This window comes from Melanerpes formicivorus, unplaced genomic scaffold, assembly GCF_026170545.1.
Source record: "Melanerpes formicivorus ecotype bairdi unplaced genomic scaffold, bMelFor1.0.p_v2 SCAF_60, whole genome shotgun sequence".
NCBI lineage: Eukaryota > Metazoa > Chordata > Aves > Piciformes > Picidae > Melanerpes > Melanerpes formicivorus.
Window position 1 is genome coordinate 1879838 of NW_027142412.1, and position 24329 is coordinate 1904166.

Here is a 24329-nt window from a genome sequence, read left to right on the forward strand (position 1 = left end):
GTCTGATAGAGAGAAAAGAACAAAGTCTTACAAGTCTTGACATCAGCAAATATGAAGAACTGATGTGCCAGTACAAGGCATGCAGTACAGCTGCTTTGCTTGTAGGATGGAAACAAACTTCTCCTGGAAGCTGATTTTCAGTTGTTTCAGTTTTGTGTTGGGGAGCAGGTTCCTCATCAGCTGTTCCAACTCCACTGATAACATCAGCAAGGTCACTGCTGGTTTTCTAATGCTGTGAATACTGGTCTGATGAGGATTAGCCTAGGACCACCGATTCCTCGCACTCAAGTTACAGATCAACATTCATTCATTTTTATCAGAAAGGAGGTCTGTGCTGAAAATCCCACCCAGTAACCAGCTATTTTTGTTCCTCCTCTATGGAAAAACACTGAACCAAAGTACTCTCTTGAACACATCATGTCTGACCCAAGCTTAACAATGAACTTTACAAGAGAATTTTATTTTGTTACAGCTGTACCCTTTATTTTCCTTCCTTATTCTGAGGTCTTTGCAGAGAGGTCAAAGATTGAGGGCCTCCCATGTGCTAGAGAACATACTGCTGCAACGACAGTGCTACTGTTGGCAGCTCTCCTCCCTAGGAATGGTTATGCCATTTGTGTCTGGGGTTAATCCATGACTTGGAGCATTCTCTGGTGTCTGTGTGTCATTTTTCTCACAAGGCATTGCTACTTAGTTTTTGTCTTCTCATTGCTAACAGTAATGCTATTAGCACTGTCCCCACAATCCTTTCAGTGAGTTCAGTGCCTTGCAGATGTTTCTGACCAGAAAAGGACCTTTGGGGACTTGTGTCTAAACTTCCTGTTGGGGTGAGAAAGAGATAAAAAAACTGGCCTGATCTGGACGGCTCTAATTTGATTCCCAAAGAGGGAAATCCCTTTTCATTTAATGCATCCTTATCGCCCCAAGCAGTGCAGCTGTGCAGTGGAGTTAACCTTGGAGGACACTGCCAAGCTACACAGAGGAGCATCCTGCATGGGACTGCCCATGACTGTACTTTCCCACTGCTTCTCTCCCACCAGTCACTAAAAGATGCTGCTTCTCCCCTTGACACCACTTTGAGGTCATTATTGGTTCTAGCATGAAAAGGAAGTGAGTTGTCAGTAGTAAAACATGAACCATCTTAACTTATCATGATCACAGCACGTTGTTAAGTCTTCACCAAGTGTTTCTCAGCTTCACACTGAAGTTGTGAAAGATGTCTTCAGACTTCTACAGTACTTCAGAGAGGCTATAAAGGGGACTGATATAGCTACACATAACTCATCTCTTTAACTAAATATTCTGAGGTTCTGCCTTTAAACATGGATTCCTAGAAGACCTAAGATGCTGCTAAACCAGCTCAAGATCTTCTTGATGACTTACATTTTAAAATACTGCATAGGCCCATGAAGTGTGTTAGCAGCACACAGAAACTGATACTTTAGAAACAGGCTACAGCAGATGTCATTAGGGGAAAGGAAAAGAGAAAGAAAGAAAGAAAAAGGAGCCTACTCCCCAGAAGGAAATTCCACTCTTGGTTTCCACAAACATTATTCTTACCTGCAGGGTGCTTTGCCTCAGCATTTTGCTTCTTCCTTCACAGTTCAGTGACTATCCTGGCTCCTACAGAGAAGCAATCTACTCAGAAAAGAACTGTATCATACTGTGGCTCTAGCAGGACAGACATTTCCTTCTGACACACTCAGTGACAGACACAGCTCCCAAATACAGGACAGGTCACATACAAGTGAGGGAAAAAGCATATGGCTGTTCATATGGAGCACTGGAAACCCTGTCTTAGCAGGATCAAGAGTGTCATGGAACCACATGACTTGGAGCACCAGAAACAAGGAATGCAAGACATTAAGACAGTAGAAAGCAAAGTGAATTAACTGGCAATGTTTGGCTTAAATTACATTAATACCACCATGTCAGTCTGACAGTCTAAAATATACAGAGTCATCTGTTCTGCTGTGTCTTTGAGGGAAGCAGAACATGCAAGAACAATAATTGCAGCAGGGTCAAGAGTTGAGATTGCTGTCATTCTTCATTGTATTGTGGTGTAGGAAACTCAACTAGGACAAGCCTCCCTGTACAAGATACCGTGCAGAGATCATACTCCAAAAGACAGGTGGGAAAGGGGAAAAGAGTAAAAGGGCAGAATACCAGATAGGTCCTGGGATGAGTAATCCCACCATTCACCTGGTCCACTGCTGTTCCAGGACAGAGGAACATGAGAACGCTTCTGTTTCTTTTCCCAGATGAACCCATTTCATTTCTTTTTTCTCCCCGTCAAATTACATTCAGATAGCATTTCTGCTCTACCTGCATTGTGGTGGAAGGAAAAAAAAACACAGGCTGTTTTGTTTGCCATCCATTGCTGTTTTCCCCAGTTAGTGGGGGGAGGGCAAAATCACCTTGAGAAAATAACACCTTGTTCCTGCACATATTGGCACTTGCGCTGCTTCCGTGTCATGTTTGCTCTGTCAAAACAAGTTTTCCTCGCCCCCCAGGGTCAACCCAGCTTTTGAAAACCAAGCTGTCGTCTCCAGGCATCATCACTAGCAGTAGCCAGATAACAGACTACGAGTTCACATTCCAGAATGGTTATGACTAGTGATGAATGAGCCAGCTCAGAGACAGAAGGAATTTCCTACAGGTTACACTGACCTTCCAAGAAACTTGTTTGTCTGACTTAGTGGACACATTAGTCCAAGGGGTTGAAGGAGGAAGAGAGAAAACCCTAATTACAACAGAGGAGACAATGTACAGTACAAGTCATTACTGTGCAGTAGATCTGCATCTGTTCCCAGAATGCTCCAGGTGCCTTGAGACAGTATAAAGAGACTGACATGGTCTTTCCACTGTCAATAGAGGGAAACAAAGGTAAACGTAGCAGAGGGAAGTAGACATAAATGTAGTAGATGGTAGGATGAGGAGAAGCATGCTAAAGAGTTTGATGGATTCATGGCTAAATATTTGGCCTAACCATCACAAAGATAAGGAAGACCAAACATCACAGTACTCAAATTGTGCCAGGCTTAGTGTACACTCTGCACTGTCATAATCCTATTGTTACACGTAGACTTCCTTCCTACCTGAGGTAGGAACCAGACATTGGTGCATGGAGAAAGATAGACCCTGTGGTCATAAACCTTATTGCTCTCAACAACTACCTGAAAGCAGGTTGGAGTGAGGTGGGGGTTGGTCCCTTCTACAAGTGGTAGGATAAGAGGAAATGGCCTGAAATTGTGCTGGGGAGGTTTAAGCTGGGTATTAGGGAAAAAAATCTTTACTGAATGAACATTCAGGCATTGGAACAGGCTGCTCAGGGAGGTGATGGAGTCCACCATCCCTGGAGGTGTTCAAGAAATGCATGGCCATGGCACTTGGGGACACTGTTTAATGGCCATGGTTGTGTTGGGTCAATGGTTGGACTCAAAGATCTTTGAGGCCTTTTCCAACTGAAACAACTCTGTGATTCTATAGCTCGGTCAATTTCAGGCTTGGTCGGTTGTTTTGGTACCTTTGGTGTATTTGAATCACAGAAGGCCAAACAAAGACTGAAATCTATTCCAACTGTTGCATTTTAAACATTCTAGTCACACAGCACTTGTTATGAGATTATAACTTAATCCATCAATTGATAGTATCTGCATTCCCAGGATTTCAGCTGCAGCTCTGAACTGTTCAGCCTATCTAATAAGCATTAATTCACCATTTATCACCAGCACTTGTACCCATCACATAAATATGAGGAATACAGCCTTCCTCCATTAGTCAGCCTGATCTATATTCTGTCAGTCCCCCATCCCTACTCTACTCCAGGCAGAGCCAGCCTTTGAAGCCTGGTGTGAGTTTTCAGGTTCCTGAAAAGTTCACAAAAGGCATTTTGTGATTTTTGCAGAGCTCTCATGAGTGAGGTGGCCCTGAGAGAGAGAAGACCCTGTAAAAGATATCACCTGAAGCTACAGATGCTGCTTCAAACTCAGGACAAGATATTCAGAGGGTGTCAGTCTGCATAGTTTTACTAATCCTCCAGCAGCTAACAGCCTGAGCCTTCTCATTCATCAGCCCATTTATTTGAGACAATGCTGGTGGTAGGAGGTGCTGGAGAATGAAAAACTATCTTTAGGACTAGTGAGTTTATAATGTTCAGTACAGGCTGAGTTCTTGCCAAATTAAATTCACTTCTTTAACTGAGGAGAGAAAAGGAGAATTCAGGAAATGGGACCTGCTGTAGCCAGCTGCAGAAGCTGTATGGAAGATTCTGAATTTAAAACTTCAGAGGCATTAAGAAGGAGAAAACTTAAGAAAAATATTTTCACTTGGAAGTTCCATTTTCCCATCCTTTATGACTCAACAATTATAACTCCTTCTGAACCAGAAACATGCTGAGAAAAACATTTTGACTGTGCTATTTTAGGATTTCCTTCCACAACAAGAAAGAGGGAGTGATAAAACCCCCCTGAACTTCAATAAACATCTCTGAGGGAAAGTTCAGATCTGTTCTCATTGTTTTCTGACCTGCTGCCTATAATGACTGGGTTTAGTTTCATGGTTTTCTTAAGACTAAATCCTTGTTTTCAATAAAAAAGGCAACATTAGAAATAAACAGAGTTGTTGCCACCAGCAATGTATCAGAGTATCAGTCAGTGTGTCCTGCAGTACAACACAGTACCTAGAATCCCTGACCTTCCCCCTGGAATGAACAATGGACCACTTCTAAACATATTAATGTGCATTTAATGACTATATGCTCAGGAAAGCCTGGTAAGAACAGCAGTGACAGATATTTTTAATCACTTCTTCGCTTTTTGTTCCATGCTGAAGCACAGGCATTAAGCAATGTATTCTCTTCCTGACCGTCTTACTGATGAAATATCTGAAGGGGGGGCGTCAAGAAGGAGCTAGTGGCTTTTCAGTGGTTCCCTATGATAAGATGAGGAGCAAAGACACAAACTGGAACACAGGAAGTTCTACCTCAACATGAGGAAAAACATCTTTACTGTGAGGGTGCTGGCACTCTGGAGCAGGCTGCCCCGAGAGGTTGTGGCATCTCCTCTAGAGACTTTCAAAACCCACCTGAACACATTCCTGTGTGACCTGCCCTAGGTGAGCTGGCTTTGGCAGGGGGGTTGGACTTGATCTCCAGAGGTCCCTTTCAAACCCCTACCGTTGTACAATTTCACAATCTTCACCCCAGGCTTGCCACCAGGGTAGCTCATGTGCTGCTCTTGCTCCAAAGACACACTAAGAACTGCACTGCACAGAGTGATCATCTTGTATTAGGTTCCTCACAGAGCAAGAGAAACGAAGACATGAGCCATGACTGTGCTTGTTCTGCCTTGCTTTAGTTTATGCTTCATCACTTGCCATGGTCAACAAACATCCTCTGAAGGATGAGGGATCCCTGCACCCAAGTGAAAGGTTCATTTCAAGTCCTGCTGAATAAGGAATACAAAGTTTGAGAATCTTATGCTTAGCCCCTGCTACAACGAGGAGGAAGCATCAGTTTTTGAAGGCGTATTGATGCTTTGACCCTGAAACAGCCACAGCCCTTCAGGCCCCGTCCCTGGGGGTGTTTAAGAGCAGGCTGGATGAGGCTCTGTCCAGCCTGATCTAGTGTGGGGTGTCCCTGCCCATGGCAGGGGGGTTGGAACTAGATGATCCTTGTGGTCCCTTCCAACCCTGAATGAAACTATGAAACTATGAAACTATGACCCCTGAATTGAGTCCCTGTGTGCAACAAACACCAAATACAGCCATCTCTTAGTGACACTGCAACAGGCTGTGAAAAATGAAAATCTAAAATCATGACCCAAAGTGAGAAAGCAGCGAGGATGAAAGGCCAGGATGTTGTCCTTACCCCCTAAAATCACACTGCAGCACAGCATTCAGGTCAGCGATGTTACCATCAGGGTTTTGAGTGCTGTAACTATTTCCACTCCTCTTAACCCTCGAAGATTCTCCCCCCTCCCCACACACTACATCACGTCATATGACTAATGAGTTTGACCCTTCTTCAACCCCTATCTGCAATCTCTCATGGCTCTGTCACTGTTTGCTTCCTGCCTTTATTAAATCAGATGGGCTGTGTGTGCTCCAGTCCCAGAGCCAGAGAAATAAGGGCCATCCTCCCCAAGCCTCCAGGGCTGTGTGTCTTCTGTTTCCTCACTATATTGCTTCATGGATGTGCCACTCCATCATTTTTTCTCACTCACATGATAAAAGCACTGCTTCCTCCTCCTAGAAGGAGGAGAGAAATGCAGGCCTCTTCATAATGTCATTGCACACTGCAGGACTGTACCATGGGGTTTCCATGGTATTTATTCTTCTTCTGCCTTATTTAACAAGGGTAACTCCTTCAGTTTCTGTCCCTTTCCCCACTCCTCGTTTCTCTCTTTCTTCCTCTTTCATTTCCATCAGCCTTTACATCTTTATCCCTTCTCCCTGCTGACCCACTCTGACCATTTGGTGTTCCCTTAACATCAGCAGCCCATCTTTCAATGGGAGATGATTACCCAGTCTCTGGCCACTGGAGTATTTCAGCCATTTTCACTCTTTTGGGGACCTTTTTTCACAGAGTCATAGAATTGCTCCAGTTGGAAAAGACTACTGATTGCAAACATCAAGCCAACATCACCGTGCCCACTAAAACATGATCCAATGTGCCATGTCTGCATATTTATTGAATACCTCCAGGGACGGTGGCTCTAACACCTCCCTGGGTAGCCTTTTCCAATGTCTGCCCACTCTTTCCCTGTGTTGAATTGGTTAGTTTACTCTGCTTTCTCACCTGTGCTTGGATGGGACTAAGAAAGATGGGGTAAAAAACCAAATTACTAGTTCTTTCAAAGAGAAAGATCCAGCAGAGATGGGTCAGTCTACCCCATTTTTCATCTAGGCTTTGAGATCATTTTTAACCATGGGAGACCAGCTGACCCAGTCTTCTGCAGAAATGAAGATTTCCAGTCCTGGTCTCACAGGCAGCCCATCACTCAGGCTGCCACTGGTGATGGTCTCAATGCCTGTTAGTGAAGGTTTTTCAAAACCTGGGTATTTCATTTCTCAGCTGAACAAAATCAACTGTAAAAGCATCAACACACTTCACAGAGCTACTTTCTTCTGCACAGCTCCAGCACAGGCAGCCCAGTGTTAATAACGCTCGTGGTATTACAGCCCAGGTCCATCATGCACCTGAGGACAGCTTTCACCTCTTACCGGTCCTGACAATATCTGACAGTTAAACATAGATAAGTGAGAGATTTGTGTCATCCATTATAGTAAGTGGGACTTGAAAGTAGATCCTGGAATTGAATTCCACACTTTGTGGGGTGGCGGATGTATAAATACTGCATGTAAGATCAATAAATGATTACTAGCTCTGTTAACAAGTGGCTAATGTCTTGTTACAGACTTTTATAGAGTCCAGTTGGTCAATAGGTTGCATTTAACCATGACTTATGATCACCTATATCACATAATAACCATGCCTGTAATATGCTTACACAGTCTATTCATCATGCATTAATCCTGTTAAATTTATTTATGAATATACTCTTACTCTAATGTTTCACCAAATGGAGTAATAACAACTGCCAAAAGAAGAAGAGCTTTGAATTCTGCAGCCATGTTTTACCTGGACCAAGGAGCAGATTTTGAAGCAAAGGCTCAGTTCAAACCTACTCATAGAGGTTAGATCCGAAACATTAGTTCAGAGTGAGATAGTCAAGGACTCCCCAAAATCATCTGGACTGAAAACAGATCAGCCACCTCAGAGGATGACAACAAAGGAGGAAGAACACTGAGGTGTTTCTGGGGGAAAACCACAGACCTCAAAGGAATAAATAGAGTCACAGACTCCAGCAATAAAAGCAGCAGAAGCTACTGCAAAGTGTGTTTAATCTCTTTGGACTGCAAGCTCTGCCTGGGAAGCCCTACACTGTTGCCTTTCTTGCAGAAATTAAAATTCCCTGCCAGTGGCAGCAGGTTTGAACTGGATGATCTTTGGGTCCCTTCCAACCAAAGCCATTCTATGACGGGCTGGAGAACCTCCCCTATGGAAACAGGCTGCAAGATTTGGGGCTGTTTAGCCTGGAGAAAAGAAGGCTCCAGGGAAACCTTATAGCAGCCTTCCAGTACCTGAAGTGGGGCTACAACAAAGCTGGGGAGGGACTTTTTACAGTGATCTGGATTGAAGCTGGAAGAGTGGAGATTTAAACGGGAGATTAGGAAAAAATTCTTTACAATGAGGATGGTGAGACATTGGAACAGGTTGCCCAGGGAGGCTGTGGATGCCACCTCCATGGAGGTGTTCAAGGCCAGGTTGGATGGGACCTTGAGCAACCTGGTCTAGCGGGAGGCATCCATGCCCATGGCAGGGGGTTGGAACTGGATGACCTTTAAGGTCCCTTCCAACCCAAACCATTGTATAAGTGCAACCCCTTAAAGCCAGAAGCCATGCAGCACATATAATTCATATCATGCACCCGTGGCAATGCAGGGACAGGCAGCCCCTAGACTGCACATCTACCTGAACACAAGGCAGGTACAGCCGTCTACATACAAAATACATCCTTGCTTTATGAACTCCTGTTTGTACCTGTGGACTGACTCTTACATTTTTAAGGTGTTATGACTGGATCCTGGACTACTTAATCCCAATAACACAGACAAACCAGAACAGGTTCAAAACCTCAGCAAGCACCAATTTAGAGCCTCCACACCCTTCAGACAGCAAAGGCATTAAAACACAAGACCTAATGATCTGCTTTCTACCCTTCACACTGCCAGAGCAGTGGATGTAAATATCAGCTACAGCACAGATAATTGTGGGGAGTGTGAAGTTTTGCCTGGCATCTTAAAAAACTCGAGCCTTGAAAGGGTATTTCAGAAATTCTTAATGGGATTTTCCCACCAGTAAATCCGGTGCTCAGTGGTACGTTTTAATAAGGGCAGAATCAAAATCTCATTTATGGACTAAGAAGGTTGTACTGAGGGTAACATTAGGGGAGGCTTTGCCAGAGAAAACAGAAGACTTAATAAGAGAAGGGCTCAAGAGTATTAGTAGGAAAAGTTGTGAGCTGCCACCAGGCTTTTTCTCCTCTGGTATCAGGGTGGAAGAAAAGCCCCTGTGGTTGATTCATTACACCATTTCATTTCTTCATATATAATTTACATGCAATGTAAATATGGTAAATTATTATTTCTGGATTGCATTCTTGGGCCCTGATCCAAAGCCCACTGAAGCTGAGAGAAAGCCTTCTAGGTTGCAAAAAAAATCAAACATTGTTGAGAAACAGGCCTATTATACACCAACCCTCATTAGAAAGGAGTTTGTGCCCCAGCAAGGGTTAAAGACTCAGGCTCCAGCTCAGCAAAATGTTAAGTACATGCTTAGCTTTAAGGTTGCACTCAAATCCCAAGTGGATCTAAAGCACATGCTTAATTGTTTTGTTGAATCAAAGCAAGTACAGATTTTTATCTGTATTTAACTACAGCTGTAATCTGGACTACCAGGTGGCTGATACCACAACCAACTGTCCTGAAGATCGTCAGAACTTTCCTATTCTGGATCCATCCAGCCACAAAACCCCAGAAGAGGGTTTTGTCACCATGACAAGAATTGATTTTCAAGTTCAGGGGAGGAAAAAAACCTAGTTCTGTATCAGTTTAGTTCTTAGTTGAAGCCTTGCATCTGTTTTTCTCTTACATCAGCTTCTTAGTCCACCACTGCTGTTTTGATTTTCTCATCTTGCTGCTCCAAGAGCTCAGTGAGCAAATCCTCCTACCTCAGGAACAGAAAAACCTCCTTATTTGGGTGACAAAGCAAAACCAATCATTTGTGCCTTCTGATTCCAATAATTCAGTGTTGGAACAAGATGACCTCAAAGGTCTCTTCCATTAGAATCTTACAGACTTAACAGTTCTTCTGGATAAAAATCAGTAGTTCAGATGCTGTGTATGGCCTCATCCCCCCCTGCTTTGGCTTTGTCTTGTCCCAAGGTGGGAGAGTGTCTTCATGGATGAAGGAACTGCCTTCCCCTTCCTACTTCAGTCTGATGTATCCAGTTTGTCAATGATATCAATCTCTCCAGACTCAAAGGCAACATCACAACTTTCCATCCCCTCAATGCTTTTTGTCAGGTGACAAAAGACAATTAGTCCTGTTCCAGAGGTTAGAACCTCGAAGTCTGGCAAGTTTAACTCTGGCCAAACCAGTTGCTGCTCAAGTGACTGTGCAAGTATAAACAGGCTGGCCTGCTCCAACATTGTGGCTTTATTATTCTCGTTTTTTTAGTGGTCTTCCCAAAATACTGATTTTAAAACTCACAATCCTGGTCCCAGAAACCTTTAACATTTCGCCTGGGATCACACAGAGAGCCTGTGGCAAGGACTTGGTCATAAATCCACCATTTCCTAGGTTTGCAGCCCAACACTCAGCCATCCAGCTCTGCCATATTCCTTGCTTTTAAACTATTCCTAACAGGACCTCCTCAGAAGGACAAGCATATCTCCTGTAGCTCAAGAGCTCCAACCCCCCTTGTTATTTCTCCCTGTGTTGCTCTCAGAACAGTTTTAAGATTTCTCCCCACTGCCTTGTGTGTGAACAGCAACTTTGTAAAGTAAGAATGAGTGCAAACAAAGGAAGCGACTTCACATTTCATGTGTGAGCCCAAGAATTTCATCACAGGCTCCTTGCTGAGGCCTCCCTGTCACGTTGTGAACACAGATTTGAGAGTGCACACACAGTGCCACAAGCTTTCAGCACTCTTCAGATGGCCATAGCTGCTGCTGCTTTGGGGAATCTCTAGAGAAATACTAGAGGGCTGTATGGTGATTTGTTAACGTCACCAGGAGCAAGGAGAGATTGGAGAGGAGAATTCAGACATAGGAAAACCAGAGAGACAACTCTGAGGTGTGTGCTGGAGGTCTTTCAAGGTTACCATGTGCCACTGGATTAAGCCCAACAGTCTTAAGGCAGAGGTGAGAAATGTTCCAATTACTTGATTACCTTCAAAAGGAAAGATTTTTACACTGTGTTCTGCACTTTGGCATCCCTACTCTGTCCCAAGCCAAGAAGAACTGAAAAAGGCAGAGGAAAACCAACTCCATACCTCTGACCACTAGATTCCAAGAAGTGTTGTAATCTTGTCTCACTTAAAGTAAGCTAGTTGTGAGAGAGGAAAAAGCTGTGCCAGTGTTACAATAATTGCCTGTCAGGAGCCTCTTTAGTGAAAAGAATATTTGTTTCTTTTAAGTGGAAAGTGGGACAGCCAAGGAGAAATATCAAAGCTGTGTTTCGTACCACTGCAGCAGGCAGCAGCTCATTCCCTCTCCATTTATCACTTTCTTAAACAGCCTCTCAGAACCACATTGTGGCTGTCAGTGGTTGCCCACAGAGAATGATTTGTACTGACCCACTTCAGATGACCAGAAGTCAGAATTTGCCATGAGACAGCAGAAGTCTTCTCACTTTTAGCCTAAAGGAAAGAGAAGCAGAAGCTGTCTCAGGTGCCAGAGACTCCTGCTGACACTACTCATGAGGAGCAACCCTAGGGGGAGGGCAAAGCCTCTACAACCTCAAATCCCAGGATGTCACAGTCCAAATGATTCTCCCTGCTCCCTGCTCTGAATCAGCAGCAGGAATCACACATCACAGGGCAGAATTAAAGGATTTTCCAACCTGAACAACTACCTTACACTTGCAGAGAATGATCATAGAATCACCAAAGTTGGAAAAGATCTCTAAGACCGAGTCCAACCATCAACCCAACACCACCATGGCCATTAAACCATGTCCCCAAGCATCATTACCATACATTTCTTGGCGCCTCCAGGGATGGTGACTCCACCACCTCCCTGGGCAGCTTTTTCCAATGCCTGACCACTGTTGCAGCAAAGAAACTTTTCCTGATATCCAAAGCAATGCCACACACTGCTGGAAAAAGACCTTTACTGGCATATTTCAAATTCATCACTCCATAGTGTAATTAATGGTCCATCTGAATGTGCATTTCATTCTAATGAGTGCTCAGTTTCTCCAGGTGGCAGTTCTCACACTTTGCTCCATGAAGCAATGTCCTGTTACAAATGCAGCATTTCATGTAGCAAACCAATTTTTTCCTAGTGAACCAAAACCCTACACACAAGGCAAACCAGGAGCCTACAAAGGCTTAGTTCAGGAATTGTTATTTAATGAGCACTGCACAACCTGTGGTTCCTTGGAAGAAAAGAAATTCAATCTTTCATTAGGATAAAATATGGAGAGCATGAGAATGAGTGGATTACTGAAAACAGCAAAGATCATCTTAAAACCTGCAGAAGAGGAAACACTCAACCTAAAAATTTAGGAGCTTGGCAAAGCTTCTTCCAAAGCCACTCTTCCCAGCTGCTCCTCCCTAAGCCACTCTTCCCAGCTGCTCCTCCCTGGCCACTTCTCCAACACAAGTCACAAGAAAATTCTTTTCAAGCAAATGCTCTGACAAAACAATGCTGGGCTGATACCATGTCTGGGTACTATTCTGGCCACCAAAACAAGTTGTTGCAAGCAAGTGAGTACAGGGTACCATGCACACCTGCTGCTCCTCACTGGTCTCTTGGTCTCAACAGAACCAGCTTTTGAGTCTCTCCAGAAAACCTTTGTAGTCCACATGCAGCTGAGCTGTCATACAGCCTGCTGTGTAAGACAATAAACCAGGCTGTTATTTGTGGGTGTTTCGTGGTTCCAAGTTCTTCCTCCAGTGGCACAGAGGCTGTTAACCTATGAGAGGATCCTGTGTGAGAACCTTGCACTAAAACACCCAGGCTCTAACTCATACTGTCACTCTGTTATGCACTTGGCTCACGTCGTGCCTGCTGGCTGCAGAGACATGCCAGCTGGGTGGGAAACTGCAGTGCACTTCTCTCATGCCAGCTTTTAGGTGTTGCAGACTTACTCATCCTCGTACCATCAAGCTGACACGTTCTTGATTAGCCCAGACTAGAGCTGGCATGGCTTGGGGAAAAGCATTACTGGTCAGCTCCAGTTGACTCATTCCCAGTAGTTATTCAGGCAACAGAACTGACATACAGACATCCTGCACAGAGCTTAAACTTTCCTTTACCTCTACTGGAGCAAAAGTGGTTTCTCACCCCTGTAATTGCATATACTACAGTGATCCTTTCATATTTCTGGAAGACTTGGTTTCTTATGTCACATATTTTAGCAGCTATCCTGTTGTGGGAGACAACAATTTCTTTCAATGTCCTGGCTCCTTAACAAGTGCCTACACACACAACATTATCTCTAGATTCTCCATTCTCAAGTGGTCTCTTAAATGTACTCCTCCCCTTTTATAGGTCACAGAGGTGTTTATACCCCTGTAAAATAACAATAACAGAATCAATCAGGTTGGAAAAGACCTCAGAGATCATCAAGTCCAAGCTATTCCCTAACACCAAACACCTCCTGACAACTAAACCATGGCTCCAAGTGCCACATCCAATCCTTTTTTGAACACCTCCAGGGATAGTGACTCCACCACCTCCCTGGGCAGCACATTCCAATGACCAATTACTCTTTCTGGGAAGAACTTTCTCCTCACCTCAAGACTAAACTTCCCCTGGTGCAGCTTGAGACTGTGTTCTCTTGTTCTGGTACCTGGGAGAAGAGACCAACCTCCACCTGTCTACAACCTCCTTGCAGGTAATTTACTGTCCTTCACAGAAGTGACCAGTTTAAATTCTAACTGGGCTTTTACCTCTCTCTCTAACTTTTCTCCTACATAATCCAACAACATCCTTAAAGACATCTTGAGTTACCTCACCCCCTTTCCAAAGGCAGTATACCCTCTTTTCCCCCCTAAATTCCTTCAAAAGATGCTTGCCCATCCAGGCTGGTCACCTTCCCCATTGGCTCATCCCATGGGTACATTAACCAAGGACATTCCCAACAGCTATCCAGACTTCAGTGGACACTTGAAGGTCACTTGGACCTTCTGGATGCCTTTTGGCAATACCAGTCTTATGCTAGTTATGTCTTCAGAGCAGTACTAAAAAACAACAGAGAACCTGACCTCTGAAAAAGGTGGGCTAGATGCCAGCAGTCATTTCAGCTGTGCAGGGAGCACCCTCAGTGCCAATTTTTCAGTGCCAATCTGATTGATAACAACCAGCTAGTGAACAAGCAAGCATACGTAGGTATCTCCCCTCAACATTCCCAAAGAGGAAACAAATGCCCAAACCATCCTCATGCAAACCCCCTCATCTGCCAGCTGAGACAGCAGAGAAACAAGGAGGAGCTGAAGCCAATGCTGACACAGCAAGGTAAGTTCAATGCAGAATCAAAACCTCATTTAAATATTAATGCTCAAGAATACCAACTGAAATTAATGGAAGAAAGGCTTATTGTGTATGGCTTGTAGAACTTCATGATGGTGAATTTATATGCAGTATGCATCTGCTTAAAGTGAAATGAATGCCACTTACTGTTTCCTAGGAGGGAGTGCATGTTGAAAGTCCAGTATTGGTAACACACATGCTTCCTAGTCCTGTGAAGTTGCCTGCATGTCAGCTGTGCTTTGGGCATCCTTTCACATAGGCAACACTTGAGACAGAAAACAAAGCTGAAGACACAAGAAAGACCACAGAATTTCTAAACAGGTTGCTCTGTGGTACCATTCTTCATGCTCAGGGCTAAGATACCTTTACAGTCCTGCAGCTCTTAAGTGCCTGACATTTTGCTAAACTTTTGTCTCTTTTGGGTGCAGTAAAAGCAGAACCCAAGTTAAATACACAACATAATGCATTATTATGCAGCCAGAATTTCCTGCCACAAGGGAAAGAAGAAGAGGTACCTCTAGCATTTACTGCATCCGTTTGCCAGGAAGGAATCTGAAGACAGAAGACCCCAGACAGTATCTCTTCTATTCTGTACATCTGGGGGTAGAACTTGAGCTAGGAAATCAATTTATCTGTGGGCAGATAATTACAAAATTCTCCATGCAGTGCAATTTGTGCACTTTCATCTAGAGCATCTGGCTCTGGTTTCATTTGCAGAGGTCACTGATTGAATCCAGTGTGGTGATTCCCATGTAAATAGCAATCAGCTTCTGACATTGCCATTGTCAGGTGGGAGGAAAAAGGAAGAACAGACAGGAAAAGCCAAATGATCCAATTTCATAGAATCATAGAATGGCTTAGGCTGGAAGAGACCTTAAAGACCATCTAGCTCCAACCCCCCTGCCATGGGCAGGGACACCTCCCACTAGCCCAGGTTGCTCAAGGCCTCATCCAACCTGGCTTTGAGCACCTCCAGGGAGGGGTCATCCACAACCTCCCCAGGCAACCTGTTGCAGGGTCTCACCACTCTCAGTGGAATGAATGTCTTCCTAATAGCCAGTCTAAATCTCCCTTCTTCCAGCTTCAATCTATTCCCCTTCATCCTATCACTACAAGCACTTGTAAAAGGTCACTCCACAGCTTTTCTGTAGCCCCCTTCAGGTACTGGAAGGACACTATAACCTCTCCCCACTGTCCATATTGCTGACAAAGATGTTTTCTCTGGTCCCAGTAGCAACCACTGAGAGATGCCACTCATTACTAGTTTTCATCTGGACTTTCATCTGCGTGCAATCATCCAGCCAATCCTTTATTTAGTGAGGAGCCAACAATTTCAGTTGCTTGGTTCTAGATACAACAGAGCATCAAACTCAGTGTAAAAGATGGACATAGTCAGACTCTGCAGCTCACAGACAATGGATCACAGAGAAAAATAAATGATTCGTCTGCACAACAAGTTAATACCAAAGCAAAACCCAGGATCGATAGCTCCAACGCCCAATACTGCCTGAACTGAGAGACCAAGAAGCAATACAAGGTTAGAAACTATCATTCTGAACTATATCCAGAATTGAAAGATGGAGTCAGACTATTGAATCAGCTAAGAGTCAGATTCTTAAAGCACTCAAAACCATCAAATCAGCACCAGATTTCAAACTTAACATCTATTGAATCTCTTAAAGCAGGGCAGGTTTCCAAGAGGTCAGATGCTGGTGAACTAAGCAATCAAAGCCCATTCACTTATTCAGATGGCTAAACACAAACAAGGACTTCTAAAAAGATCTCACTCCCAGGAGCAGCAGTCATGAGGAGATACAAAAGAAATGACCAAATCAGTGACAAGAATCTCAGCAATGCAACAACGGGATTAACCAAAGGAGTCCAAAAATAAGGCTCAGTAAACTACACCAAGTGAAAGAAGTTATCCCTGACACCAACTGTAAATTCTTTGTCTGATACTCCTGAAGACACAGCCACAGAGTCTCTGGCCTCAGCTCTAGATGCTCACCTGTTGTTGTCCTCCAGTTTTTGGTTTTTAACTTTTAAACTCCTAACATGCCTAAAACATCTAGCCAAGGCCAGAGAACTTCTGCTATACTTCATCAGTCAAAGAACCTGTATTTAATAGAATATTGTTTTCAAGAGTTTACTGAGTTCTATATGAACAGGTAATATTTAAAGTAATAGCAGCTTCCTGTTATTGTCACAGAATCAAAGAATCATAAAATCATAGATCTGTTTCATTTGGAAAATACCTTGGAGATAGTTGAGTCCAACCTCCAACCTCATACCATCATGGCCATTGACTCGTGTCCCCACGTCCACTAGTTGAGTGTCTCTGTAGGAGAAGAAAAAGAAACATTTCAGGTAACACTAAATGACCAAAGCAACATGTAGAGCCATGCAGAAGGGAAAGTTTCTGGAGTTACTAAATGCAGAAAGCCAAAAGAGTTTTATAATACCCCAGCTAGCTCTTGGAGGAACAATTTGTTTGCCAGACCGTGCTGATAGCAGCTGTAAGGACCTTGGCCAATAAAACTGTGACACAAACCAGTGACAGTGAGCAAAGCAAAAGGAAGCGTCCCCGGAGGGGTAACTATTGAGGAACTAAAGTTAGGGAAAACAAAGAATTTTTTTCAGGTCTCCATAGCTGAGTAATGCAACTGATACCAGTGGTTATATGAAAGCAACTGAACTTAGAGCAGATGCCCTGCCTCCAAAAGACTTACTCCTCTGAGGCACTGGATTTGGAAGAGTCTCCTTGCCTATCATTAAACACTAGTAACCAGGAAGCCTGTGAGTTAGCTGTGGACCTTTCCATCTACAGAGAAGGTCAAAGGGCCAAAGACCTTTAGGCATGAAAGTTGAAGGTCTGAAGTTAAAATAAACCTATCTTCCCGCAGCACAGGACTTTCAGGAGTGTTTAGGTGAATCAGGTGGAGGAACTCTGTAGTCAATCATCCTTATGTTTGTAAACGCTTTTGGCTTTGCTATTACTCACCTGACTCCCTAGCACATCAATAAATAAACTTGGGTCAAGGGCAGATGGGTGTTAAAATGTTTCTCCAAATATTAGTGATTTATTCCTAGTCTCTGAGATATTAATTTACTATATCTTACTTTGTCAATATAATTGTGATGGAATGCCCCTTCAGGTGAGTTGTGAAGATGAAAAGCAAAGCACCTCTGTTCAGAGCAGCAAAGAAATGAGAAAAAGCAAACTAGCAAGACCTATTAGATACTGCCTTATAACCACCTGTGTTTCAACAGGAATTAAATGGATGCAGAAACAACATCTATCAGGTCCAGTTTAGATCTTTATGGCTCTCCCACCACACATCTCTGACACAGTGCACAGGCATGGCAAGTCGTGTAGAGTAATAGAGACTGGCGTATGCCTGCGTGTGAAATCAAATCTAGACTGATAAAACTACTTCTCTCACAAATTTTAGAGCAATAAGTAGGTACCTGGAAATATCCTCTGGAAACTGAAGTCTTCCTGTACACTTCAGCTCAAAGGTGATACAGCTTCACCTGGATATCACAAACAAGAATATTAACAATAATAGTAATAATAATAATAATAATAATAATAATAATAATAATAATAATAACCACCCACACCAACCCCCCCTAAAGAAATAGTGATACAATTTTACCTTTGGAAAGATCAATGTAAAGCAAAGCTAATGAAAGGAAATACAAATACTAATATCAACTGCAACTTTCAGTCTTTTCTACAGTGTGTGTAGCCTTACACATTCCTGCACTCGCTACCAAGCCAGGGACTTAATATTCTCTAGATGAAAAGATGTTTATCAGAAGACAGACATGACATGCAGCCAGCCTGAGTAAACATCATGGCTCATAGTTTGTATTTTTTGACATTTTATGCAGCCTGAATGTTAAATTAATCTTGTTTTATTGCATCTAACTGAGCAGTAGCTGGAGCTGACAGCCAAGTTGCTACCACCATCAGAGCTGGGAACTGGCTTCTTTTCTCATCATTTAAGCCAACCTTCTACAAGCTTCATTGATTTTGGTAGAAGAACTACCAGATCATACCTTCATGATGACAGGAAATGAGGCCCAAAGTCTTTCAGAGAGCCTTTCACCAACTGACAGACAACTTGTTTCAAGTGTACTCTGTGAGAAGCAAATTAAATACCTTAAAGCCTCTCAGCTTCTCTTGGAGGCTCTCCCAGCTCCAAACCCTATGGATCATCCTAGCATCTCTGGATCCAAGTAATGGTCTTCGAAGTCAACTGCATCTTAGAAGAAGAAAACCCCAACTGCCTGTATCTGCAAATTCAGCCTCTTAGTTTACCTATCCCAGAGTGTCAGGCTGAATTACCCAACACTCTCTCACAGAGCCTCATTATAATTTGATCCTTCTTTTAGTAGCTTGCTAATGGACAACACACAGAAAAGGAGAAGAATAAGAGTAGAAAATGTAAATGCAGATGGGTATTTCTTCTCTGGCTTCCTCCCTCTCTCTTTCACTGTGTATAAATACAGCCTCTCTCTCCATAAATATATAACTCTGCATCTTTGTGTACTGCAGCCCAGGGCTAATGTTGAGCTGACAATAGTGGCACTAATGCTAATGAATTCTGATTATTCGGATCGGTCATTAAACTAATAAGCCCATCTCCAAATTAGCGTGGCTGCTTCAGCCAGCGAAAATTTAATCAAATCTGCTTCATTATTTCAGACGTGGTGCACTTGGCAAAAGTGACTGCAGGAAAGGAGAATGGGACCCTCATCTGATAATTTTATCACTTGACTGCCAGACCATGAAAAAATCGGTGTGATGAATTTTTTTATTTATTTAATATTTTTCTCTGGGGGGTGAGGGCGTGGAGCAGGGGCGGGGGGCTGCGTGTGTGTGCTGCTCAGGCTTTCTCCCATGGTCCCTCCAAATCAAACTAAACCCATCCTCCCTTCCTCTGCCCTGCAACTCTTTGGGTTTTTTCCATATCTTCCCCACCCCCTTCACATCTTCTCTCTCTTCTCTTCCTTCCCCCAGGTCCTACTCTGCCCCTCTCTCGTAGCCTTTGCATGCATGACCAAGGAACAGCTTTCGGCATCCAAGACAGAGGTTGATGAGACTTTTGTGAGCTATACAGCAACACAAGCTCTGTCTTCTCCAACTCCAGCCTCCTGACACCCTGCTTTGCCTCCTCACCCTTAAGTTTTCCTCTTCCTAAAGCAGCAAACATATCCCTGAGCAAAAAAATGTATCCTTTTGTTTTGTTTTGTTTCCTTCCTTGTTTTCACTCAGATTGGTAGCATTTGAAATTTGACTGGGAACGTATGTCCTGTGACTACACACAGTTCTGTGTCCACAAGCACGGGGCACACATAATAAGCAAACTGTGGACACATGATCCCCATGCCAAAGACCTAAGCACACACTTACATGCAAACTCAAACTCACGGTTGTATTTTGTAGTACCCTTGCACCCAGGTACAAGTTGGAAGCACATTTATTGATTGCACTGGCAATGCTGCAAACAAACACCACAGGGTGTCTTCAGCTACAATTTCTTGCCCCCTCTTTCAGGTCTACCACTACTCTAAGGATGTAGGCAAGCCTTCAACCTTTACAGAAGTCTATTCCACCCACACCTGTCTGTAAGGTAAAAAAACTCATTAATTCCTCCAGTTACTAGAACTAAAGAAAACTCCAAAGCCAGAAGGGTAAATAAATGATCAGGACCCACAAATTCATGAGCCTCAGCAATATCCTGACATTTCCAGTGCTCTTCTTTCAGTAACTGTTTGGAAAGCCAAATCTCACACTCCTTCTGGTACTGATGGACTGCTAGAAATTAAACAGAGGAACACATCTTGTCAAGACAGAAGTAATAAAGCTCTGGCCAACCCAATAGCCAAGAACAGGATAGGAACCATTGTGAAGCTCTGCCTTCACCAGTAATTCCCTTTATCTGCAAAAGGCAACACAGGTGCTTCCAAAGGGCTTCTCCTGGACTTCAATCACACATCTTACATTTCAAAACAAGAGGAATACTCCTTTGAGAACTGGTTTTCTTCACTGTTGGAAATATAGACAGTTTACGTTGACTTGACTAATGTTATTACTCTAAAATCAGTTGAGTTCTGGACCAAGTTAAATATTATGCATGCTCTAACCTAGCCTGACAAGCTTTATGAAGATGTGAAGCACCTAGGTGCACAAGATTGATCTACCACAGAAATACTTATAACTGAAATCAGACACCGAAGATAAAGTTGAGTGGCAGCCAACCAGGCTGTCAACAGCATCAACTACAACTGCACAGATGCCTTCTAAAGAAAGGTACCAGAACAATATTCTGCCATCAAGCATATGAGTTATAAATGCTCACAGGAAAGTAGTAAGAAAGACTATGGATCTAATGCCATCAGCTCAGTGAGGCAAACAAAACACGTGCCCCTTTAGATGAATCCCAGCCTGTTTGCTGCTTTCTAGATGTCAGGCTTCAGCATGTTACACTTTCCACATGATAAGTACTTTATCTCTGCCTTTCTGCCACCTACTACTTCCACATCCTATCTAGTGATCTCTTCTTATGAAAAACACATCCTATGGTCCTCTTCAGAGAGAGATATCTTGCCTAAATGCTCTTTGATTTTGCACAGAGGGTTCCACACAGACTGGCCCTACTCTAACAAGCAACAGAGCTCTCAAAGAGAACCTCACTGCAATTTCCTTCCTCCAACCTTGCTTAGACTATTAGGTGGTTCAGGGTGATTCTGCTCCTCCTCCTTGCTGCCCTGGTAAGCCTTCAGAGCTCACTTATTCAGTAAGACACTTTGATCTAATTTGAGATTTGAAGAACTGAAAAGCTTAAAGACAATTAGTCTAAGGCTGTATAGGACAGTAGCTGGGAAAGGAGCTGTGATCTTGTGACTGATAGTGTTGGCTGTTAGCTCCTCATTTCAAGCAGCAGGTTGATTACACGCACAGAGTGGTGTCTCTTGCCGGGCCACACAAGAAAGGAGAAGGGGGTAACAGTGACAGCTACACATGTCAAGTCCTCATTACAAAGAGGACATGACTATCATGGCAAGTGATGCAAAAAGGAGCTTCACACCAGTAAGTGAAAACCAAAATAACATGGACTATCTGTGCTCTGCTCCCCAGAGAAGAAAGATGAGCAAGCTCAAAAGCATATAGCTGCAAAGCACAACTCCAAAGTTATGGGGAAAATATTCTTGTGGAAGAAAAAGAGCTAGGATAAAGGTGAGTGAGCAGCTCACCAAACAGAACAAGGAGCCAGTCTCTGCTGCTTGCTTTGATGAGGTTCATCAAAATGTTTGTGACATGGCAAAATGCACTCCTGTGCAATGGCACTGAGGGGATGTACACTAGCCTGGACTACCACCAAACCCCAGGTAATGTGTGAAGCTCTCAACTTCACACAGCAGTATTTGAAAAAGTCCAAGATACAGGAAAATAATGTAAAGAACATTTTGGGTAAAGTACTAGTAGTAATGACAATCTACCCTCAGGAATATCTCTGTTGTGTCACCACAGTCTTTCCAAGACCTTATCAATTCCTGCTTTCACAGAAAAATTAAAAGAGCATAACGTTGGAGCTAGAGCTCACAAAACATGATGAATTTGGAATAAGAAGGACTTCCTTCATTCTTCAGTGATCACAGTACTCAGCAATATGTAGAGGATGTAACAGAGCCTCAGACATCAGAGGAATCAAAGAACAGACAACACAAAATTAAGCTCAAGAAGTGCAGAGCAGCCTTGCTGGGGTGGGGAGAGTGGCTGCATCTCAGCCATACTTCCTGCTTCTACCCTTTCGTGAGAGACACATCACAGAAAAGGAGCCAGAAAACACTTCTAAAGCCATGACCATGGGATAGCTTTTAGAAAAGCATTTCACCAAGAAGGCTGCCTGACCCCACTACCCCTTCAAATCAACACAGCAGAAACAATTCAGCTTCTTTTTTTCGCCCAGGAATTAGTGACAGTCAAGACAAAGGTAAGTATAGAGACGCACACACACGCAGAGCAAATTGGCTAGGAGAAAGGTTCAAGCTCTCATGTCCTATTGCCTGGAGGAGGCCAGGACATTTAGATCGTCCTCTGAGAGGGCCAGTGAGACCTTTAAAAAGTGACACAGAGTTTGGGAGGCCTCAGATTCAAAGAGACAGGTATTCCGGTGGCCTTCTCAACTCTCTTTTCAGTCGTCAAGACAAAACTTCACTGCAGACATGAACTATCCCCTCCTCTAAAAGGCCTCGCAATAGATCTGTGTCAGCAGTGATTAGCTGTAGCCTGGCACGTCATCCATTTGCCATTTGTTAGGCCAAACATGCCAACATTGGTAATCTAATCTTTGGCCAGCAACGGCCTCTTCCAGGTTAAATGTATTAAAGAAGTGGAGGAAACTGGGCTTATTTCACAGGCTGTGGCCTGCAGCTTTCTAACATGGCCTGACCCCCCTTCCCGCCCCCTTCCCCTGGAGATTGCAGGGGTCAGGACCTCCACAGCATGGAGCTGAGTAAAACACTAACAGAGAGAGATGAGAGGATATTGGAAACATATTCTCAAGGCCTCAGCGCTTTGGAAATCTGAGAAGAACACGAGGCGTTAAGTTAGAGCTTTCACTGCTGGGGGCTGAGGCTGGGGGGGGGGAGGTGGTGTGGTTATTTTTTTTTTTTAAAAAAAAACATGTTTCAACAAGAATTTGATAAAGATATCAGCAAGACAAGGCTGAGGGCTTTCAACAGAGCAGCAGAAAAGAACTGTTGCGCTCTGTTTACAGGGGAATCTGTGCTCAGGGACACCACAAAGCACAGCTCATGTGCGGAAGAGGAATGTATTCGTTTTAAGGACACATTTCAAGAACATCCAGTATCAACTTTCACTTTTATCTGCCATAGATTGCAGTGTATCCAGAGCTAACAGCACTGGTTGGTGTCCTGGCAGGAGGGGATGCTCCTGGGAGTTCTTGTAAGTGAGGATTACGTATCTGAAGTCGAGAAAAAGAGCCAGCAGGGTTCTCAGCTGTTTTTCCACCCAGAGGTAAGGGAACTCTTCTACAGAGGTGCCACATACCTGTGTGTGCAAGAGCCCTTTGTCTCAGACACTGGAGCAAATGGGACCCCCTAATTTGACTAAATTTAAGAATAAGAAATGAACAAAAGGCTGTAACACAAAAATACAGATACAGGGCCAGGACTGAATGCCAGAGACAGTACCTGCAGCAAGCTGACATCAATTACAGATGAGAACACTTATGAAAGGTTCCCTTGCTTTGAAAGCAAAGCTCAGAACGTTCCACAAATGACCCCCCCAAAAAGAGAGGTTTCTCTGGCTTTAGTCTACCCACAACAGCCAGGACTGTGTTGGTTCCCAAAAAGCTCACAGTCATAAGCTGCCCTTTCTCATCATTGTCACTGCTTTTATTGGTGTGTTTCTCTCTAAAGATGAGTTTGGGACATGCATATCTCCTGCCCTCTCAACATCCATGTACTTGGAGGGACTTTCATACTCAGATGCATGGAAACTGTTACAAGTAGTCAATGCCCATTCTGTGTGAAAGACAACTGCCTTGTGCAGCGTCAAACTTCACACTTACATGATGGAAATCTTCTCTTTTGAGGGCCTCAGCACAAAATACTGTTTATGTCTTGGAACTGGTTCTTCCCTTTGGGAGAAATTTTTAATCAAGCTAAAATATTCGTGGCAAAATGCAGCCTGTTTCTAGACACTGAGAGTTCCCAGATGTTTACTGAATGCTGAGTTCAGGAAGCCAATTCCTCCTTTGCAGCTTCTTGGTGGTAATGTGTATTTTTTATCAGTTATTTCTTTGGTGCTAATTCATTCAAGATCAAACAGGCTGCTGACACTGGTCAGTGGGGTAGGAAACAGATACAAAGGTGGAACCGATCAGCAAAGGGAGAATGATCATGGCATCGGATTGTGCTGGCAATTTGGTGCTACACACATACAGAACCTGACACCCCAAAGAAGG